The following is a 16,520-nucleotide window of genomic DNA, read 5'->3' as shown; positions in this document are numbered from 1 at the left end:
ATTGCCTAATAACTGACTCATTCTCAAGTGTTTTTTTTTTTTTTTTTTTTTTTTGGTGGAAACACACACACACACACAAATACAAGCAAGAGAGAGAGAAATAATAGCAAATGGGAGCTGTTACATGGTAGAAGTGAACACCTGAAGGGGTGATTTCTTTATTTATCACCGTGCAATGCAATTTACACCTCAAATTACTGTATAGAAATATTCTTAACGACAGTTTGAATGTTTAAATATGAAAGTAAGGGTATTTCTTTTTACATTACAAGTATGAAATTAGCCATGGTAATGTCACCGGTGGAAGGGCGATTTCCTCAGTTCTTGTACTCTCGAGGGAAAGAATTCAGATGAGAGACATAGAGCAGTTTTAAGTAGCAAGAGCTTTATTAAGCAAAAAGAAAGTATGCTCCTGAGAAAGGATGAGAGCTGGCTGTCTGGAAACCAGAAGCAGCCCCACAGTGGGGTACGTTGGGTTTTTCAGAATGGTGGTCCCTCCCAGTGTCCTGCATCATTTGACTGACAAGTTGGTCGACAGCTTTAGGTTATATAACTTTTCTCCTAGTGCGCAGGTGCTTACCCATAAGCACCAAAATGAAACTGACAGCAAAAACCACAATGCTGATTTATTACAAATATGGCATAATGAACCCCAGGTTACTTTGAGTCACCTTTTAGATCTTGGTGTGCCTGTGCCAACCTGTGCTAGCGGTTTTATCTTGCTTGGTCCTGATATGGCTGGAAACCTAGAAGTGGTTCTTGGCCACAACAGGGAGGCTCTCTGGGTGTGTTCTGATCACAGTGTCCAGGTTGGAGAGGGAAAGATGACCCCATCCAGGATAGGGTGGGGCCCACTCATGTCTGACTAGCTACCTAACATTCCCCCCTCAAAAGTTGGGACCCTAAAATCTTTGGGAAGATGGACTTCATCTCTCTTTGGCTGCTTCCTGCTGAAGAGGGGCATAGAGGGGTTTAGGGTCCCTCCTCTTGCTGACTGTTGGGTTCCTGTCCACTTGTCCTGGGGGGTCAATCCAAAGGTCCCATGTAGAATAATGTTGTCTCTTGGGTATTGATGGGCTGGTACCCTTGACTGAGGACCATCTGAGGTTTTATTGCCTCCCACATCCAAAGTTCCCCTGGGCTCTGTCCCCGTGATGATGGTCCTTGATTTGGGAGCTGGCCAGAGCTAAGGGCCCCTTCAGTTCAAGGCCATGATTTGGTCAGGGGCCAAGCCAAGGTCCCTTCGGACTTTGGAGCAGTCCCTCTTCCAATGGCCAAACTTGTTGTAGTACTGGGGGCATGGCTTATGGGGCCTCTTTGTCTCTGGGCAGTTTGTCTTCCAGTGTTCTGGTTTCCCACAGTGATGACACTTGCTGGGGGGAGCCTCCTGGGGTCAACCAGGGGTTGGCTGTCAGACCTGTAATGTTGCCAGTAGTTGAGCCTGCCTTTTAACTTTGTGTTTTTCTTTCTCCCTCTCCTCATCCTCTCTGTCTCCATTGTAGAAGACAGAGGGGGCTGCCCTAAGGAGCTCTGTGGAGGTGGTATTTGGTCCCAAGGCCATCTTTTGTATTTTCCTCCTTATGTCTGGGGCAGCCTGAGTGGATCATTTGATGACCCAATGATGAAGTGGTCATTTAAAACCAGTTTCCCTGCCTCTGAGTCAGGATCCAAATTAGTGTATTTTATGAGCACTTTTCTCAATCACTCATAGAAAGTGGAGAGATTTTCTTGTGGTCCTTGGTCATAAGTGGCCAGTTGCCCATAATTAACAGGTTTTAGTTAACAGTTACACTGCTTACAGTTAGTTTACATTGTTCATTATTTATTCCCTCGACTGGGCAGAAGAGAAAGTGGTCCCTCCAGGTTAACTCAAAGGTCACGGTTAGTTGCCTGAACTTGTCTAGATATTTTTCAGGGTCATCTGAAAACTTCCCTAGATCTTGTTTTATCTGACTGAGATCCTGCATGGAAATTGGAACTCTGACTTTTATGGGAAGCCCGTCAGGCCCTATTACCTCCTGGAGTGGACAAAGTTTTGAGGAGTTATGGGATCCCGGGTAAGAGGGCAAAGCATCTGGGGGTCCAATGTTGGATATAGTGAAGAAGGGTCTGATGATGTTGAACCTCCTTCTTTTCCCCAGAAGGGAGTTCCTGTAGACAGGGCTTATTGGCGGGCTGATGATTGTATTATCAGGAGAGGGGGAGGGAACTTTGGTAGACAAATTAAGCATTGCCAAGAGAGCAGAGTTTACCCAGCAAGTCTTGCAGAGTTTAGGGTTTTCCCTCAAGGCAAAGAAGACTTGGACATAAGGGACCTTGCTCGACTTGCCCATCTTTTGATAAAAAGGTCAAGTTGGAGAATGGTATTGTAATTTAAACTCCCATTTTCAGGCCAGATTTCTCCCTCTCCTAGCTTATATTAGGGCCATGCTGTGTTGCAAAAGAAAATTAATTTTTCCCTCTTTAAGGTTTAGGGATCAAATTTAGCCAGATTCTTTAGGATACATCCTAAGGGTGAATCTTGAGGGATGGACAGTCGGTTGCCCATCTGAAAGAGACAAGACGAATGTGCATAGGGGTCTTGAGGAGTCCCTCAAGTCCCTTATGGCCTTTTGTGGGTGAGGCGTACCTCACCACTGATCCTGCTGGGCAGAACACATTTCAGTTCTCACCCCAGGACTACTGTCTAGTGCACCTTACCACATGCCCCATCCCGAAGCCATTGTGACTTCCCTGAGTCCTTTCTCTGGGTACTTTCCCTGTATGCCTTATGTCCAATCATCAAAGGTCCCAGATTGGGATGTAGTCCCTGGGATTTAGCATCTTTCCAATTTCATCCTCTCCTCAAGTCCTGTTGACCCTGTTTAAGGATGATCTTAAGGAACAGCAAGGAACTATCTTCAAAGTGAGTCTTAGTATATACAGACCTTAATTAAGGAAACTAGGATCTAATATTTAGTGAAACATAATTCTCTCTCTCTCTCTCTCTTTTTTTTTTAAATTACCCTCATCTCCATCAAACACAGCCACGACTAATTTGTTTTCAAAATAAGTTTGGTCCATTGACCACATAGGCTCTTCCATACTGACTCTGGTGTAACTTCTCAGGAGTCTCAGATTAAATTCCCAAAAGGCCTCCCAAGGCTAAGAAAGCCACACCAAAGGCTTGCCATCAGATTTTGCCTAGGTGAATTTCTCTCTTCTAGAGGTCCCCAAAATATTTAGAGATTCCTGTACATGTCAGGAGACAGTCTTTTTTATTTACCTGATAAGGCTGTTCATAACCCAAGGGTCTCCAGTTTTTGGAGGGACCAGGCAGAGAGAAAAGAAAAATGTTTTAATTTTACCCGCAGGGGTAAATTACCAAATTGTTGTTAATCATAAGTAGCTTGAGGAGAAGGGCTTTTCTAGATCAGAAAAACAAAGATTAGGAACTGGTAATACGTAAGACAAAAGTCATAAAAATTATAATCATGGTTAGCAGTTCATTTAATACCATGTAATTAATTTTTGTTCTGTTTGAGTCCAGCTTTTCCATTAGTTTTGTTGACCTTGTCTGATGATTGAGGATGATAGTGACAGTGATAATTTTAAGAAGTTTGTGAGATTTCTGTTAAGGATTGTACGATTTGTCCAGTGAAATGGGTGCCTTGATCACTGAGATTGTAGAAAGTATACCCCAGATGGAAAACACATTTTCTAACCATTTCCTTTTCATTGTGAGGGCATTCGCCCTGCAGCCAGGGAAGGCTTTAACCCATCAAATAAAAAAAATGAGGTTTGCCAGGGAGCTGGGAAAAGCCAAGTGGCCATCTCAGATGTCCCATAGCCCTGTTTTATTTACAGTTATTGTTTACCCGTTTAAATTCTGATTTAGGTGTAGACTCTTGCTATGCTACAAGGACAACAGGAGGGCGAAAGTCTGACAATGAGGAGTTAAACTTTTCATAGAAGTGGCCAAGAGAACTTTGTTCTCTTAACAGAGAGGGGAAAAAAAGAAAAATCAAACTCCAGTGTTATATTAGCTTACTATTAATAACAAAATTCAATTACCTAATTAAATTCAGTCTAGTCTTAATCCTGACAATTTACAAAATTCTTTTCTCAAAGTTCCTTTTTCCAAACCTTTTATCACTTTCTGGATCCATATTAATTTGTCCCATCTTTTCCCCATACCTAAGCAACCAGCCCTAGGGCAAAATTATTCTCCGTTTTTCCTCAACAAAACTATATGTCCAGTCTTTGTACCTTCTCTTGCCTTCAACATATCCTACTTGTTTTACACACTGAAATACTTCCCTTATCACTTTAGCAGCTTTAATTAAGTATTATAATTTTTAACCTTTAAAAGACCTTAACAAAACCAAGAAACAAATCATTGAACTGTTATATTAGCATTTTCTGATTGGCAGACTTAAGAAAAGATACTCAAGATTTCTATTGGTCCCTGGCAAGTCAAGTTTTAAATTACCTACTCCCTTTTTTGAAATTTGCATTTTACAAAGATGGGGGAGATAAGGGTTCCTGGAAAAGACCAGGTAGGACATTTGCATTTCAAAGACATAGGAGGAGAAAGGCAACTTCCTCCTAGGAGGATGTCTGTTTGTTTCCTTAAGGCCGGAAAAAAAGCTTTGCTTTTTTTCCCTCAATACTTACAAGCCTCTTAAAATAAGTAGGGGAGGTTTGGGGAGTGGTAAAGTGTTGGTGAACTTTGGATTAGTCAAGGAAAGGAACAAGAGCCAGTGGGAGAAAAAGCTACCAGAGGCCCAGGGCCTAAATTCTTCAGAGGGGGAGGGAGGAGACCTAGGCCCTGAGCCAACTAAATGGATTACCTTTATCACTGAAACAAAAGAAAGAGAAGCAAATCGAGGTAGGGCTGGAGTGCCACAAGGCAGTGATAACAACACAAGGCCAAAGTTCCCCTCAGGATACGGTCCTTGTGCTGTTGAAGAGGGCTACCTCTCCACAGAAGTAAAAAAGGCAACATCCAACCTGCTGGCATAGCTGGCAAGGAGGCTCAAGGATCAATAGAAAGTCTAAGAAGTTAGGAGAGAATGAGGATATAAGAGAAATCCAGGACAGGAGGGAAGGTATGAAGCCATGACGCTTCCCAAGAGAGATTCGTAAGCCTGCTGAGAAAGGTGCTTGACCACTAAGGGCTGGGTTGCAAATCCAGAGGAGGATGCACAGAGTCCCCCAGATTGGGCCACCGATGCAGTTCCAGTGTCCTGGAACCAGACTGGGACTAAGAACAAGCAGTGATTCCTAAAACTTTGCCTCTGTGCACTGGTGTCGAATTGAACCTCAGAGACAGAGTTTTGGGTGAAGTAGAAAAGAATAGCTTTATTGCTTTGCCAGGCAAAGGGAGACACAGAAAGCTCATGCCCTTCAAAACTGCATGTCCCCACCTGGGAGGATTTGGTGAGGAGTTTTATAGCAATGGTTCAAGGGCAGGGTTGCTGATAATCATCAGGGTGTGTGCAGAGCCTGCACTCCTTTAATCTGGCCTCAGTTGGTCTCCTAATGAGCTTTTCTGGTTCCTTTAATCTGGCCTCAGGAGGTCTTCTCTGGAATGAAGAATGCTAACAACTTCCATTTGCTGGGGGGTTTTAGTTCTGTAAAGAGCTCAAAGATATTGTTATGTGTATCCCTTGAGGCGGAACCAGGACCCTGCCCCAAGGCTGCTCTATTGTTTCTTGGCTGCTCCTCCCTTATCTCTTCATCCCCTCCCTTCCCTGATTAGCGACTGTTTGAAAGGCTTCCGCGCCCGGGAGCCCCACAGGGTCCTGCTTGGTTTCAGTAGGGAGGGGGAATTGGGCTTGAGCAGCCACAGAGGGGAAACTCACGTGACCAAGTTGCCAATTATTTGCTGCGCGGTCTTAATTTCGATGTCCTGTGGTCGTCTCGGTGGATCTTCTTGAGTCCAAAGAGATAGAGTGATAGAGGAGAAGGAGAAAGATCAAGGGGATAAAAGCCTTGGCCTCAGTGGGCTCCTTCATGGTTGGAAATTGTATTTCCACCAGGTCCCAAGGACAGCGTCAGCTGCCAACCGAGTGTTATTTGGATCTGCACGGCCTGGGGGATACTCCCTGCCACCCTTAATTGGGGAGAGCCATAACACAGTAAGTGGACTGAGATTGTGCCCTGTGGGTCTTGGAATGAAAACAAAGCAGAGACTGAGAGCAAGCAAGTTCTCATGAGAGAGAGAGAGTGAAGTCAGGTGAGACATGCAGTTTACCTTGGCAGCAATCTGAGTCACAGCACCAAATATGTCACTGGCAGAACGGTGATTTCCTCACTTCCTGTACTCTCGAGGGAAAAATTCAGATGAGAGGCATAGAGCAGTTTTAAGTAGCAAGAGTTTTATTAAGCAAAGCAAAAGTATGCTCCTGAGAAAGGATGAGAGTGGGCTGTCTGGAAACCAGAAGCAGCCCTGCAATGGGATAAGTTTGGGTTTTTTAGAGTGGTTGTCCCTCCCTGTGTCCTGCATCATTTGACTGACAAGTTGATCGACAGCTTTAGGTTATATAACTTTTCTCCTAGTGCGCAGCTTCTTACCTATAAACGCCCAAGTGTAACCCGAGGCGGGTGGGACGGGGAGGAGGGAACCACAATGCTAATTTATTACAAATACAGCGTAATGAACCCCGGTTACTTTGAGTCACCTTTTAGGTCTTGGTGCGCCTGTGCTAACTTGTGCTGGCGGTTTTGTCTTGCTTGGCCCTGCTGTGGCTGGAAACCTAGCTGTGGTCCTTGGCCACAAGAGGGAGGATCTCTGGGCGTGTTCTGGTCACCAGTGTCCTGGTGGGGGAGGGAAAGATGACCCTGTCCAGGATGGGGTGGGACCCACTCATGACTGACCAGCTACCTAACAGTAATACTTCTATTGGAATTTGAAATGCAATTTTTTGAAACTTTGCTTTGAAATAGTGGGAGGCTCCAGCCAGAGCCAAAATCAGGTTCAACCAATGACTTTTATTTCTGCTAAATAGGTTATCTAAAATTTCTTTGAATAAAGGAAAGTGTAAACAACAGATGTGGTAGGCAGTTTTTTTAAAAGTGCATGTTTTTCACATGTTCTGCTATTATTTTATTAGTCCTGTATGTCAAACTCCTTTGGACTCCACAAAGTAATCTCCCAGAATGTTGTAGCTATATATAATGTTTTAGCAATGGAATCATGGTTTATGAAATGATTTTGGTAAATAATTACTATATGAATCATTAAAATTGACTGTTAGCACTAACTTTTAGCTGAGTTCCAGGCAGATTTAGATAAGAAATGTTTGACTATGTACTCATTTAGAGTGCAGTCGGTAATAAAGTATACAACTTCCAGTTTGATGTGTTCAAAGCTTGGTTTCATAGGAAACCAAGATATTTGTTTGCTAAAAATGCTATTGCAGTAATCAAAAGTTTGATCTGCAAACATAAAGGCTTTAGAAGTTGAGGTGAATTTTCCTCTCTAGGGCAGGGTTCATCAGGCCCTGATCCTCCTAATGTTTTATAAAGAACCAAATGGCAAATATTTTCAGCTTTGAGAGCTGTATGGTCTTGGTCACAACTACACAACTCTACTACTGTAGTGTGAAAACAGCCATAGATAAGACATAAATGACTGAACATGTCTATGTTTCAATAAAACTTTATTTACAAAATCAGGTTATAGACTGTGTGTACTGAAAAAAAAATGCACAACCTAAAAGTTGAGAGCTATGTTTTATTCGGAGGACATTCTTAGGACTTCGAGCCCAGGAGGCAGCATCTCAAGTAACCCTGAGAAAACTGCTCCCAGGAGGTGAGGGGGGGAAGCCAGGATATATAGGAGTTTTGCAACAAAGGGCAGGTAGTCTGAACGTCAAAAGATTATTGTTAATTAAAGAAAACCGGATATTTCAAGTTAAGGAATTTAGCACTTTTCTATGTATGGGAAGATGCAAGAGTCCCGTCCGGGCTCACTGAAGTCATTCCTTTGATATGCACCCCAGCTATCTGGGGCCAGTATCCTGTGTTTTCACATCCTGAGTTTCCTCAAGCTGCACCCTTGGGAGTGGCTGCAGTCTGATGACTGGTAGATGGCAGGTATTCTTTGTTTCCTTCCTGAGTTCCCTCGGGGCTCACCGTCACGGGTGCCTGCAATTGTTCATGACTGTGATATCCTGTGCTTACTGATATGGCAGGCAATATTTTATTTCTCACCTGTATTTGGCCAGTGAGCTATAGATCCTGTCAGGGAGGAAGAAATCTTCCTCTACCCTTCTAGGTTCTTCTAGGCTGGCCTATGAATTTAATTGACTTGAGACAAGATTAACAGGAGAAAATCAAACAAAAGTTTAATGAGATGTATGCATAGGAGAAACCCAGGAAAACTGAGTAACTTATCAAAATGGCAGAAACCTTCACATTATATACCATCTTTAGCTAAAGACAGAAGAGGATTTGGCAAGTAGAGGTTTGGGACTTCAAAGGGGAGGAAGGCAACTGACATGAAGATGAAAAGGCAAATGTTTGGTAAACAACTGTTTGCTGGGCCCTGCAGAGACAATGGGACACAGAATGGACTCTGATCTTTAGGCCTCGCTTAGAGTTGCCCCCCCCCCACCTCTATAGCCATGTTCTTTGCAGATACCTCTGGCGATAGCTCTATTCCCTTTATCCAGATTCTTTAGGCAGCTAAGAGAGAGGTAAAAAGAAAGACTTCCTGAGGCTTCTGTTTCTTGATTGTTTCAGCTTAGATTAATCCGCATGCCAAAAAGACATTTTAGGGTGGCAAATTTTGCTCCCCTACAATTGCCAACCCCTGGTTTAAATTATTCTTGTATTTGCATTCAAGCCCCCATTCTCCAGAGCCTAGTATAATGCTTCAAAGGACGTAACTAACGTTTGTTGAATGAAGAAATGAATTGTTAAAATAGAATAATGAAATAAATATACAAATTCATTTACAAATTTAACAAGTATATGTTCAGTATCAAACACAGGACACAATTCTAGGCTCTAGAGATACCACAGTAGACTAAACAGGTCAAAGAATAAAATCCCTGCCCTTACAGAAATTGCATTCCAGAGGAGCAAGAGACAACACACAAGATAAATAACAAAGTGTGTGGTATGTCAGAGGGAAATAGCAAGTAATAAAGAAATAAAGAAGGCATGGGGAATAGCGCTTGACAGAATTGCCATTTTAGATTAGGTAGGGAAGGAAAGCTTTCTATAAAGGGTACGTTTGAGTAAAAGCCAGAAGGAAGTGGGAGAAACATGTTCCAAAAATAAGGAAGAGTAAATGCAAAGGATCTTAAAACTGTATTCGTATTTAAAGGTGTCAGTTCTTCTATATTTTCTTTATATTTTAAACAAAGCACTTTTTCCAAATAAGACATTATTAACATGTAATGAAATGCACCCATTTTAAGTGTAATGAAGGTAGTTAATGACGTCATGGGATCCGTTAGTTCTTGAGTGTTTGGTCCCTCAAAAATAGATACTATCCTAAAATAGCTAAAGAATCTATTCAGAAAAAAAAAGCATAATCCAAATAAATGAAAAGAGAATTTCTTACACACATTTTATACTGGGTAACTATTTAGTATGATGGGGTTCCAGGCAGGCTACCCCAGGATGTGCCACTTTGTCATGTGGATTATTTTGAGCTGAAGACAGCCAAGGCCCAACAGACTCAAGAAGAGCTTTTCACCTCCCATTCAACTGCCTAAAAGAATTTAGACAGAGGGCCTGCTCCAGGAATAGGGCTGTCACCAGAGGATAATTACAAAGAGAATGGGCTAGGTATAGTAAGGTGGGGGGAGCTCTGCAGGGCCTGTTTCTTCAAGGTCCTCTCTGTCCTCAGTGTCTCTACATGGCATGACAAAAATTTGTTGGCTAAACATCTGCTCTTCCCACCTTCCTGTGAACTCTGTTGTTTCCCTTTGAAGCCCCAGACCCCTACCCTTTTCTTCTTAGCTCAGGATGGCAAATAAGCTTCAACTGCCTGACTGTCTTTGAGCTTCTCATGTCTATGTGAGGCTACCGTAGGTACAAAATTAAATTTGTTTTTCTCCTGTTAATCTCTCTTATGTCAATTTAATTATTAGACCAGCCAAAAGAACCTTGAAGGGCAGAGGAAAAATTTTCTTCTGCTGCAGTAAGAACATCAGTTTGATACAATTCATTGGCTCAATGACTAAAAAATGACTTGTCTAGTTTCCATTTTTTAGGTCATCTAGTGATTGCCATTATAATTCTCATAATATGCTTAATCCTTGATTTCTTGAGGTAATCTTTTAGACAATTGTGTTGTTATGTATGCAGTAGACCCTCCCTCTTCACGTATCTAGTGAGCACTTGAAATGTGTCTGATGATGTACTCTAAGTGCCAAATTCACATTAGATTTCAAAGATTTAGAGAAAAAAATGTGAAATAACTCATTCATAACTTTTATATTGATCATATGGTAAAATGATAATATTTTCGATATATTGGGCTAAATAAAATATATCACTAAAATCAATTTTATCAGTTTCTATTTACTTTTTAATGTGGCTACTAGAAAATTTAAAGTTACACGTGTGGCTTACATTATTTGTTGGGCAGTGCTGCTTTAGATGTAGTCAATGAAAAGTGACTCTACCTGACTTCCCAGTAACATGAACTTCTTACATTTTCATGATTTAAAAAATTCACATTTCTTTCTTCTTGTGTTTGATTTTTGAGACCTGTCAGGTCACTTTTCATCCCTTTCAATTACCCTATCACTTCTTTCCTAAGCCTGTGTATCTCTCCTTTCACAGATCAAAGAGAAGTAACACATTTCCTTTAAGTTCTTTGATTCCAAAAACACCGATCTTGGTGAAGATTTTGACTGTTTTGTTGCACAATTTTTCTAATGCTTATTTTAAAATAAATTATGAACATATGGCAAAGTTCATAAATACAGAAACTAATATGTTAATAAATAACACAAAGTAGTTGTTGATATTTTGACATTTGGTTCAGATTTCTTTTTGAGAAATCAAATGTTAACAGTACATGCTTTTCTTCTCTGTGCCTCACAAGTTTCTTACTATTCTGGTATTATCAAATTTCACATCCATGCATGTTTTTGAACTATGAATATAAATATTTGTCTTCATAAACAAGATAAACTAATTGTTTTTTGAATCAAGAGTTTAAAAATGGTATCATACTGATTCTTCTAGCAATTTGACTTTTTAATATCAAAGTTACTTTGAGAGAGTTACTTCCAGTGTTGTATGTATAATCATTTAATATATTTTAAGTACTGCATAGTTTTCCATTGTTAAAAAAAAGTTATTTATTCAGTACCCTATAGAAGGACAGTTAGGATTTACCAAATTTTTTGGCTACTATGAACATCACAGTTTTATATTCATATATATTCATATGCTATGAATATCTTAGTAAACATTTTCTTTGTGGGACTTTTTCTAAGGGCAGATACATAGAAGCAGAATTGCTGGATCACAGGATCTGCACACCTAACTTTAATAAGTATAACCAACTAATTCTCCAAAGGACTTAAACCAATTTACATTTCCATCATTAGGATATGAGATTGTGTTTCTGCACATTCTTACTGATACTTGTTATTAGATGTATTAATTTTTTCAAGTCTGATAGATGTGAATAGAATTTCAAGGTGGTTGTTATTTTTATAACTGAGTTTGAGCACTTAAAAAAAACTTCACTAGTCATTTGGCTTTTTATTATTAATTATATTTTCATATACTTTGATTATTTTCTTTAGATTGCTTGCTTTTTATTATTTTATTTTTTCAAAAATATACTTTAATACTAATTCTTTGGAAGTTACATATTTTTAAATATCTTGTTCTAGTCAATGGCTTGATTTTTCATTTTGTTTTTGGTATTATTTGTCTTACAGAAATTTTAAATTTTATTGTAGACAAATTTATTGATCTTTTTATGAGTTGGGGATTTTTGAGCCTTATTTTTTTAATTGAGATATACTTGACATACAATATTGTATAAGTTTAAGGTGTACAGTGTATTGATTTGATACATTTATATATTGCAATATGATTACCACTGTAGCGTTAGCTAACACCTCCATCAACTCACATATTATCTTTTTTTTGTGTGTGTGTGGTGAAAACGTTTAAGGTCTAGTCTCTTAGCAACTTTCAAGTATATAATGCAGTATTGATAGCTATAATCACAAAGCTGTGCATTAGACCTTTAGAACTTATTCATCTTCTAAGTACAAGTTTATACTCTTTTACCAACATCACCCTAATCCCCCCACTTCCCAGCCCCTGGTAACAACCGTTCTACTCTCTGTTTTTACGAGTTCAGCTTTTTTAGATTTCACATGTGAGATCATACAGTATTTGTTTTTCTCTGACTTATTTCACTTAGCATAATGCCCTAAATGTCTATTCATGCTGTTGCAAATGGAAGGATTTCCTTGTTTCTCATGGCTGAATAATATTCCATTTCACACACACACACACACACACACACACACACACCATGTTTTCTTCATCCATTCATCCATTGATGGACACTTAAGTTGTTTCAATAGCTTGGCTATTGTGAATAATGCTGCTATAAACATGGGAGTGCAGATATCTTTTTGATTTCCTGTTTTTGTTTCCATATATACCTAGAAGTTGAATTGCTGAATCATATGGTCATTCTGTTTTTCATTTTTTGAGGAACCTCCATACTGATTTCCATAGTGGTTAGACCAATTTACAGACCCCAAATTCAACAGCACATTTAAAGGATCATATACCATGATCAAGTGGGGTTTATCCCTAGGGTGCAAGGATGGTTCAACATATGCAAATCAATAAATGTGATACTATGTTAACAGAAAGAAAGATGAAAATTGTGTAATTATCTCAATAGATGCAGAAAAAGCATTAGACCAAATATGACATTCTTTCATGAGAAAAACTCTGAACAAATTGGGTATAAAAGGGGACTTGTGTGGTGGTCCAGTGGTTAAGACTCCGTGCTTCCGCTGCAGGGGGCGAGGGTTCCATCCCTGGTTGGGAAACTAAGATCCATATGCCACGTGGCAAGGCCAAAAAAAAAAAAGCCAAATTGGATAAAAAAGGAACGTACCTCAATGTAATAAAAGCCATATACAACAAAGGTCAGGAATAAGATACTATCAGCAATTTTATTCAGCTTACTACTGTAAGTCCTAGCTGGAGCAATCAGGCAAGATGAGGAAAAAAAGGCATTCATATAGGAAAGAAAGAAGTAAAATTGTCATTATTTGCAGATGATATGATCATATACACAGGAAATCCTAAAGACTCAACCAAAAAACTGTTGGGACTAATGTTTTATATTAGTTTTGAATATTCTGTTCTTTTAAATTAAATGAATCTATACCTGTGAGAAGTATAAATAGGGACATTTCCATAAAAATATTCAATATTTTCATATTATATGTCATTGAATTGTAATGCTATTTCATTTACCAAATTCTTATATAGAGAGAGTGATTTTCCTATCAGATGTTTATTTTGATCTATTTGTCTGCTATGCACTGGTACTCACTATTTAAATTAACTTTATAGTATATCTTGGTATTCAACTGGACAAGTTGTTTTCTCATACTCTTCTTCCTCAGAATTGTCTTAACTATTCATGATGCTTAAATCTTCCCATATCAACTTTAGGATAATCTTTCTTTTTATTGAAGTATAGTTGATTTACAATGTTGTGTTAATTTCTGTTATACAGCAAAGTGATTTGGTTATGCATATATATATATTCTTTTCCATTATGGTTTATTATAGAATATTGAATATAGTTCCCTGTGCTATACAGTAGGACCCTATTGTTTACCTATTTTATATATAGTAGTGTGTATATGTTAATTCCAAACTCCTAATTTATTTCTCCCCCACCCCTTTTCCCCTTTGGTAACCCTAAGTTTGTTTTCTATGTCTGTGAGTCTGTTTCTGTTTTGTAAATAAGTTCATTTGCGTCATATTTTAGATTCCACATATCAGTGATATCATATGGTATTTGTTTTTCTCTTTCTGACTTACTTCACTTAGTATGATAATCTCTAGGTGCATCCATGTTGCTGCAGATGGCATTATTTCATTCTATTCTATGACTGTGTAGTATTCCATTGTGTATATATACCACATCTTCTTTATTCATTCAGCTGTTGATGGACATTTAGGTTTCTTCCATGTCTTGGCTATTGTAAATAGTGCTGCTATGAACATAGGAGTGCATGTATCTTTTCAAATTATAGTTTTCTCTGGATATATATCCAGGAGTGGGATTGCTGGATCATATGGCCACTCTATTTTTAGTTTTTTAAGAAACCTTCATTCTGTTTTCCATAGTGGCTGCACCAATTTATATTCCCACCAACAGTGTAGGATGGTTCCCTTTTCTCCACACCTTCTCCAGCATTTGTTATTTGTACACTTTTTAATCATGGCCATTCTGACCAGTGTGAGGTGGCACCTCATTGTAGTTTTGATTTGCATTTCTCTAATAATTAGTGATGTTGAGCATCTTTCTATGTGTCTGTTGGCCATTGTTATGTCTTCTTCGGAGAAATGTCTATTTAGTTTTTCTGATGTCTTGACTGGTCTCTCTGCTGGTAAAGGGGCTTCCCAGGGAGAGAGAACCTTTCCTCTTTCACAGGTCCCTCCCAGGGACACAGGTCCTGTCCTGAGTCCTTTTTTTTCTTTCATCCTACCCAGTTACATGGTGATCTTTCTTGCAATTTTGGTTTTATGAGATCTGCCAGCATTCAGCAGGTGTTCTGTGAGAATTGTTCCGCAATTGTAGAACAATATGTAAATGTATTTCTGATGTGTTTGTGGGAGGAAGTGAGCTCCATGTCCTTCTATTCTGCCATCTTGATCTGGCCCCCTCTAGGATCATCTTATATTCCACACACACACAAAATTTTTGATTACAATTATAGATAAATTTGGTGAAAGTTTTTATCATTACAATATCAAGTCTTCCCATTTATAAGCATTACATATCCATTTATTTAGGTCTTCTTTTATATATTTCAATGCATTTTTCAGATGGCATATTTACATACAAAAGACATGCTTCAGTTATTTTTGGTTATATTTATTTCATATATGTGATATACATATATGTGATTTAAAAGACTATATTATCAAATTGTTAGTTTATAGGAATCTATTTCTGTAACATTGACCTGGTGTATAAGAACATTACTGAGTACTTCCTTTAATTGAAATTGTCTTAAATTATCTTCTGAGCTTCTTTTTATGTGTTTTTAATAATCTTTTTATGTCTTCATTGAGTTTTTATTGCTCTTATTTCAGCAGTTTTCAGAGAGAATATTGACTTTACAGGGAAGTATTTGTATTTTTCATCTACTTCATATGTATATATATATATTTTTTTTTTTAATTTATGTATTTTATTTATTTATTTTTGGCTGTGTTGGGTCTTTGTTGCTGCACGCGGGCTTTCTGTAGTTGCTGCAAGCGGGGGCTACTCTTCGTTGAGGTGCATTGGCTTCTCATTGCAGTGGTTTCTGTTGTTGTGGAGCACAGGCTCCAGGTGCACGGACTTCAGTAGTTGTGGCTCACAGGTTCTAGAGCACAGGCTCAGTAGTTGTGGCACACGGGCTTAGTTGCTCCGTGGCATGCAGGATCTTCCCGGACCAGGGATCGAACCCGTGTCCGCTGCATTGGCAGGTGGACCCTCAACAACTGCACAACCACGGAAGTCCCCTCATATGTATATTTTTATGATTTGTATTCTTCATCTTCGTTTTTTTAGGCATGTTCCTTTTTTCCTTTTTCTTCCTGGGTCCTTTCTTGTTAGTACTCATGTTAAAATGTCATCCATTCTTTTTTTTTTTTTTTTAACATCTTTATTGGAGTATAATTGCTTTACAATGGTGTGTTAGTTTCTGCTTTATAACAAAGTGAATCAGTTATACATATACATATGTTCCCATATCTCTTCCCTCTTGCATCTCCCTCCCTCCCACCCTCCCTATCCCACCCCTCTAGGTGGTCACAAAGCACAGAGCTGATCTCCCTGTGCTATGTGGTTGCTTCCCACTAGCTATCTATTTTACGTTTGGTAGTGTATATATGTCCATGCCACTCTCTCACTTTGTCACATCTTACCCTTCCCCCTCCCCATATCCTCAAGTCCATTCTCTAGTAGGTCTGTGTCTTTATTCCTGTCTGCCACTAGGTTCTTCATGACCTTTTTTTTTTTTTTCCTTAGATTCCATATATATGTGTTAGCATACTGTATTTGTTTTTCTCTTTCTGACTTACTTCACTCTGTATGACAGACTCTAACTCCATCCACCTCACTACAAATAACTCAATTTCGTTTCTTTTTATGGCTGAGTAATATTCCATTGCATATATGTGCCACATCTTCTTTATAGACCAGTTATCTGAGAATAGTATGGAGGAGACACTAAAGGATTGCAGTAAGCCAACATGCTTGAATTTTATTTGTATGCTTTTATGGACAATACTAT

Source organism: Balaenoptera musculus, chromosome 3 (assembly GCF_009873245.2).
Source record: "Balaenoptera musculus isolate JJ_BM4_2016_0621 chromosome 3, mBalMus1.pri.v3, whole genome shotgun sequence".
NCBI classification, from domain to species: Eukaryota; Metazoa; Chordata; class Mammalia; order Artiodactyla; family Balaenopteridae; genus Balaenoptera; species Balaenoptera musculus.
Note: the sequence above shows the minus strand (reverse complement) of the source record.